This window comes from Carassius auratus, chromosome 45 (assembly GCF_003368295.1).
Source record: "Carassius auratus strain Wakin chromosome 45, ASM336829v1, whole genome shotgun sequence".
Lineage (NCBI taxonomy): Eukaryota > Metazoa > Chordata > Actinopteri > Cypriniformes > Cyprinidae > Carassius > Carassius auratus.
Genome location: NC_039287.1, coordinates 7,893,271 through 7,900,646, shown reverse-complemented (window position 1 = coordinate 7,900,646; position 7,376 = coordinate 7,893,271). Strand labels below are relative to the sequence as shown.

The 7,376-nt window shown below is 38.1% G+C and overlaps 1 long non-coding RNA gene across 2 annotated transcripts; it reads left to right on the top strand.

Annotated features, from left to right (window-relative positions):
* Positions 1 to 219: 219 nt before the first annotated feature.
* On the top strand, positions 220 to 5,582 carry LOC113062744 (uncharacterized). 2 transcript variants are annotated; one of them, XR_003278581.1, is made up of 4 exons: positions 220 to 415; positions 601 to 737; positions 3,748 to 4,356; positions 5,211 to 5,582. It is a non-coding gene; the product is annotated as an uncharacterized LOC113062744 (long non-coding RNA). The 2 variants fall into 2 exon arrangements; XR_003278580.1 differs by lacking the exons at positions 3,748 to 4,356; positions 5,211 to 5,582 and adding an exon at positions 2,541 to 2,787.
* Positions 5,583 to 7,376: the final 1,794 nt, after the last annotated feature.

The window sequence follows — 7,376 nt, the reverse complement described above, 5'->3', positions numbered from 1 at the left end:
GTTTTAATGAACCGATTCACAAGAGTCATTTGTTCGTGAATCGAGCCATATCCAGGTGCAGTAATGCGTGGAGCACGCGAGGAGCGCAGGTGCTGAAAAGCAGCGCCTGAAAACGGCGACCGACGTACGTCATGTGATTAATATGTAAATAGACATCAAAGTGAATAGAGTTCAACGAACTTTTTTTTTTTTAATCGTATTAAGCATTCCAACCCTATCTCCGTTAGTGCTTCATTTCTGCTAACCAAGTTTGAAATTGGTCGGATTACGCGCTTTAATTTCTAATATATATCATATTTAAAAAGCTAGTTTGGGCGGGAAATATCGTAGTTTAATCAGGTCACGTGTTCCATTATTGTTCCCAGTCGATTGCAAAGTACAGTACCGTAAGATCAGAAAGTTCGAGGTTTGAAGTGTGAGTAAACATTGATTTGTCTCATTTTTATTCTCTTACTTGGGGCCTGTCCCCAAACTGGAGTCTAGCGGATGCGTGATAGATCAGAGTCCTCAGTGATCATTCTTATGCATAGCTACATTCTAGCACTAGATGTCAGCAATGTGTTGTACAATTGATCTAAGGTTTTCTCTGTGAAAGGTCAGCTGGCATAAGGATGTTTATTTTGGGCTCCTGGGGTGAAGGATCTAGTGTCAAATTATCACTTCTCCCATCAAGAGAAATGACAAAGTGACTGATGCATGAAACCATTTCATTCCTTGGCCAGTGCGCAACAGATGAAGTAAGTTACCCATGAATGTGCACATTAGAAAGCTAATTGGTTTTAGTGTCGTGCTAAATAGTTCTTTATTAGAGATAGCATCTGTTAGCCTGGATCTGTGTGAAGTGCTTCTCACTTTTCAACTAGATTTTCCTTCTTTCCTGTGACAATTTCTTAGCAAATTTTTAACATAAAATTTCTGTGACTGTATAAGTACCCATTTGATTTAAGTAAAATGTTGTTGATTAATGTGAGATTGAGTTAAAAAAAAATTGCTCAGTTGTGTTTCATAGTTGCATATGGAGAGGATACAAACTCCAAGCTGAGTGAATGTATCATAACTCACCAAGGACTGATATAAAGGTTTTTCCTCAGAGCAAGATGGGTATTTTTAATAGAGCTCAAGCATTGGAAGCAGACATAAATCTGAGACCGTATGTGACCTCTAGTAATATGAGGATTTGTCTTCAGACTTTGTGTTCTTTTCTGCAGCCTGCTGCGGTTGATTGAGACAATTTGCAATTTATTACAGCACTGGAAATTATAGGAATTTGTCCAGCTTTGGTACTCTTTGGCATCGCTGACAGAGCGTGAGAACGGAGCTGTAGTGCATTGAGAAATGCATTCGAGATGCAGTTTAATTTTGTAGCAACACATCCATCTGATTGGGGGTGGGAGGGAGTTCACTGATGTTGAAAGTAGTGTCCATGTACAGCTATTTCACAAACCCAATGAAAGCGAACATGAAATGCACTTAAAACTTTGAATTATCTAGCTGTTTTTGTTTGTTTACTTGATACAAAGCTAATAATGGTTAAAGAACAAATGCGGCATTAACACATTCCTATTAATCAGAAACACACAGATGTTTTTTTTTAGAAGCTCTGACTGCTCCTCTTTTTGGGTGGCGAGAGGTGGTGCATCGGTTTTTCTCAGTTTGGAGCTGGAGCAATTATAATTATGCTGCTCCAGATGGCTTGCATATTGTGTTACTGTTGGAAAGAGCTTTCATCTTTATCGTGCAATAAAATCATCTCGGTGAGCAGACACGTCAAACTTAAAGACACAGCCATAATAACATCTCTAGAGGTCTGTGCATTTCCTGCAGCCAGACCTCTTCTTTCAAAGTGTTAAACGCGAGTGACACTGATGATGCTCGCGAGAAACTGAGAAACTGTGACTCGTGCTTACTGTTAATCCTGGCGGACAATGCCAAGAAAAGCCCAAGGGGGAAGATGTATGAGGTCCTTGTCCTTATCAGCTCAGCAGGCTCTCAGAGGGCAGAGCGGCTGTGGCGCCTCCGACGATCACTTGTGCTCAGCGACCCCCCTATTATCATGTGTGCTCACTGATATAACAGTGACATCAATCTGCCGTGAACCAGACCTTACCTGTGCCATGTTAAACAATCAAAGCCGTGCATAAGGTGCCCTGTGAATTCACACACCCACGCAAAAACACATGCCCACATATTTCTCTCCAGGGATGCTGGAGTTCATCTGGCAGGGAACCTGTCATGATCTGTGCATGTCATTTTTCTCACCAACGTGCTGTTCTGGGAGGTTTTACAGAGCTTCCACGTTTTTGCTAAACATTTCAGCTCATTTCAGACTTCATCTGAGCACAGACCTACTACAGCCTTAAGACATTCAAGTCCTATTAAGCATTTGGTCACAAGGTAAGTCTGCATGAGCAATTTGCATCTAATACAAACATGATGTCCGTTTTGAAGCAATATGTGGGTTTCTTTTTGCAGTAATACTCCTAATGCTCTTTTCAGTAGGATTATTACGTAATTAAATCACTGGCTTTTTGTGTTTTCAGGGATATGAAGCTGGTTGCAGGGTTAGCTGTGCTGTGGCTGTGGATTGCAGAGGCCGTGGAAAACTGCCTCAGTGCTTGTAAATGCAGCCAGAAATGACTGACGTCAGTTCTCAAAAGGAGGGGCTTGACTGCATCCCTAAACTCCATCTGGACACATGGATCTTTAAAATTGCTAAGGAGATACTGCTGAGATAACTTTTTTTGGGAAGACATGGTCGTAATACTAACCCTCATAATGAAATATAAAGGAACGAGAAAATAAATATAATAAATGAAACACTTAATAAATCAAGGATCTTTGTGTAGCTATATTCCACTGCCTAATATTATATTTTATATTTTTCTGACTACAAAACTTTGAACAGTAGTGTACATTAGTGTACATAAAATTAAACCTGCACCGGGCTGCTGCGGCTAGCTGGAATATTTGATAAGTTTATGGTTTTTTTACCTTTCTGGTCAAAAGGTCAGGAAACCAGATAAAACCATATAAACAATCTATAAAATAAATAAAAATAAGTCCTTCACTGTTAGTCTGTAAGTTATTATTCCTGTCCCAGTGCTTAGACACAAACCTCTCACTTGGGTTAAAACTTATGTAGTAATTTGTGAGGTATATTTCAGTAAAGAATGGACAGTTTAAAGAGTGTTACTCTCTTGAGTGAATAAGTAGTTTTTATATCTTCTGAAGAAAATGTGGATGATAGTCACCACAGTGATGCTAGGTTGTTATGGATTTTTGCAAGGCATTGCAAAGGTTTTTGAATTAGTTATTACAGCATTAATAGGGTGCACTTTGTGGTTGCTAAGGAGTTGCTAGGGTATTTTGAGTGGCTGCTAGGTGCTTGCCTCAAAACTGCTTCAACATACCCTCAAGTCTCTTTGATATTCTGCTCTCTAGAAATGGCTCTGCTTCCTCATTCAAATCAATGTAAATCAGCTGCAGAATTGGAGATAATGTCTGTACAGAGTGCACTGGTGCAGTCCACTTTTTCAGCTTCCAAAAGTATTTTTACCATAGGTTTCTCCCATAGCTTATTAATTAAAAACCAATTCCCCAATGGAGAAAAGGAATGGGATTTTTACTTCTGGAACTCAACTGTTGCACTCTATTGTTTGTTTAAATTCCTTACCCAAGGCATATGTTTACTCCAACACCACTAATTAAACCCTCCTCTTTCGCTTCCTTTTGTTTCTTATTTTCAAGGTGAAAATTTACTGCAGGACCTCCCAGCCAGCATCCTGAGCTCTGTCCCAAAAATCGAGAGTGTAAACTTGAGCGGAACTCAATCAAATCAATACACCCTCAAGCAAATGCTGGTGCCCAGCTACTGATGGTTCTGAATCTGCAAGGAAACCAATGTACCATCTCCCAGAAAAGGGCTTCAAAGATCTCCTAAACATAGTCATTGGCATGAAGAACCTCTGCTCTCCCACCAAATGCATTCAAGCCTCTGATTGCCCTCGAAGTCCTGGATCTAGCCTTGAACCACATACAAAGCATCTCACCCAAAGCTTTTGTCGGACTTGAAGCACTGCTTTTTCTCATTTTGGAAAACAAGAAGCTGAAGAATATCCAAGCTGGGACCTTTGCACCCCAATTGGTCTTGAAATACTGGTGCTAGACAACAGTTTTCTCTTCACACTTACCACAGCCACACGAGAAGTTATTTCCAACCTGCAGGAGCTCTATGTGAGAAAGAATGAAATTGAGAGTCTGTCAGCTGACTTCTTCTGCCAAATACCTAAACTGTCTCACATAGACTTGAAAATCGACTACATGCCATTGATGGAAATGTGCTAGCCAACATGCAAGGTAAGAAGTAGTACTCTTAAAAACAACTAGTATGTTGGTTGCCTGGATGACTATTTAGTTATCGGTTCTAATGAAACTGAATGTTATTAGGCTGGTTTGAGGTCCCTCGTCAAAATTGGCCAGTAATTCCCTTCGATTTGGCCCACCATGTCATATCACAAAAAAAAAACAAACGCAAAAATATATTTTTTTTATTTCTGTTTGTTTTAACATTTTTTTATTTGAAATGTAAGGAATGCTTTTCTTTATGTTAATTTGAATAATACGGAGCCCCGCACTTGACATGCAGGAAAAAATATTAGGCTAAATCATGTGATTTACATAATTACTATTGCGTTCCCTCGATTTCCTATTGCGTTCCCTCGATTTGCTAAATCGTGCGCACGATTTAGCAAATCAAGCAACGAATTAGGAAATTGTGCGCTCAATTTATAAATCGAGTGAACGAAATAGTAAATCGAGGGAGCACAATAGTAATCGTGTGCAATTTTTAGTACATTGAGGGAACGAATTAGTAAATCGTGCGCACAATTTATTTATTTTTTCTTTCATGTCGTGTGCGGGGCTCCGTAGAATAATATAGTTGGATATAAAGCAACATTTAATTTTTGCCCATTGTCCTCAAACAAGTTTGATTTTTGGTCCTCAACAGTAAACATTTTTAATAATTTTGAGCTAGATGGAATGCAGTGTAACTGAATTTTTTTGTAACTGAAACATCATCTTAAAAATGCAACTAATTAATTATATAAAATAAAAATAAATGGAAAAACCTAGATAACATAATTACCATAATTGCTAGCAGAAAAGAGCTGTTAAATGTAACATGTTATGGACATCTCTGATTGATTCAGGTTTAAAAGAAGTGTTTCTGCATGACAACCCATGGAAATGTGACTGCAGTATAGGGCTAATCACTCTCCTCCACGAAGACTTCAGTGCACTAGCCCAGAAGAGTTTCGTAGTAGACCCTTCCACCAGCTGAAATATGATGAACTTCCCTGCAGGGCCTAGATAATCCTCACGTCTGATATCATATCACAAACACCCTCTAAAAGTTGGGAACATGGGTATAATAACAGCATGATACTTTCTGCAACTAAATGATGATGCTTCATATAACTCCAAACACAATGACTTTGACAGGTTAATGATAGAGCTGCTGTTCTGCGGATAGTCATAATTTTCACCCACGTCAGTCGACTATTTTAAGGCCACCTGGAGAGCAGTACATCCTACAAACTATGCAGAAAGTGTGCGTTTTTGTAATATATTATTAATAATAATATGTTTACACATTCAGCTTAATATTACAAAAGATCATCTTGAATGTTTGTTTTATATTCTATGCATTATTTATCCAAAGTGTTTTTTTTTTATTGTCCTTGAGCATCTGCGTCGAAGACACTGTCAAAATATATTCCCTCTAAATAATGTTAGTAGGTGAGTAAATAAAAAATACTATATCATACAGCAGTTCCAATGTCATTAAACCCATTCTTAAAATGATTTAGTCTATTTGATGTATACAGTATATACAAAATAAACACATCTTGAAACTGCAAATTATTTTTTGTTAGATGCAGGGAAGCTTAAAGGAAATAAAGATTAGAAAATCCCTCTGCTCAGAGACTGGCTGCAAACTTCCAGCACCTGAGACTGCATTCCTCATCGGATTGTTACAGCTGAATAAGCTTCCTTTGAAATCATCATTCTGTCTCTAAATTGCACCCAGGGCGCTGAGGCTGCAGTCCCACATACAGGAGTGGGATCTTTTAAGATGCTGGGAAGGTGTTATTAAAGCAGGCTGCTAAAATGTATGCTTTGGTATTTTACATATTAAAGTAAAAAAAGGTACATATTATGTATGTGTATATGTATATATGTGTGTGTATGTAATATAATGACATGTCATAATATACTATGAAAACACTCATCAAGAGTATACAATGTTTCACATTCGGAGGACTGTAGATATCTACTCTCTAACTTTTACAAACAAAACCAAATTACTGGTGCATTGTGCTTTTGTGCATAACAAGATACTCCTTTAACACCTAATTTCCCCCAGCATTGCCATGGCAACCGTAGCTTATAGTAGGGAGCTCCTGCGGATGCTTTACCCCCCACTGCATCACCTCCTCAACCAGCTGTTACCAACTCAGTGTCCTCCAACCGCCTCACTTTCACTGGAAGATTTACAGTACAATGACAAATTGGCATGATTCTGGCATCAAATAACCATATTTAAAGCAGCTTACATTAATTATAGCTATGGCACCCCTCCCCCACTTCACTTCATTAGTTAGAATTCCATGGATGATGGAGATAAATTGTTTGTGCTTTCTGTTTTAGTGCAGAGTTTTGTAGTATTGATGGGGTTTGTAAATTGACATTGTGGCCATGCACACAATTGAGATAATTTATCACATTGCATGGTTGTTACATACTTTTTAACCCCTAAAAGGAAAGATGGATCTGTTCTTCTTTTCTTTAGTACTGTATGACTTAGCTAATATATACCAAAAATTGTATACGCTCAAAACATTAGACTGTACAAGGTTTGCTAAACCTGATAAATGGATGGGTTTCTTTGGTGTTTAACCTTTTTCTTTTTCATTTGAATATGATTAAGAAACAAATTTTAGCTCTGAGTTAGAAGCATGCAATTTCAAAGGTACATCTTTTTAAGAATGAAAGGCGACACTTTCTTGCTGCATTTTCTGTATAAATTTAGGCAAAAATGCATTGGTTGCAAAAATTGTCTTTAATCTCGAGTCTTATTTTATGAAACATCCCTAGCATGAACTGCTATCACCATGTTTCACCATAGATACGGTATTAGCCAGGTGTTGAGCCATTTTAGTTAGTGTTTTCCATTCAGGCTGAAGAGTTTATTTATTTCAACAGACAAGAGAATCTTTTCCAGCAGGATCTTAGTATATTAACTGCCATTTGCCAAACTCCACTTTGGTTGTTTTGTGTCTTTATTTAAGAGCGAATTCCAGTTTAACATAATG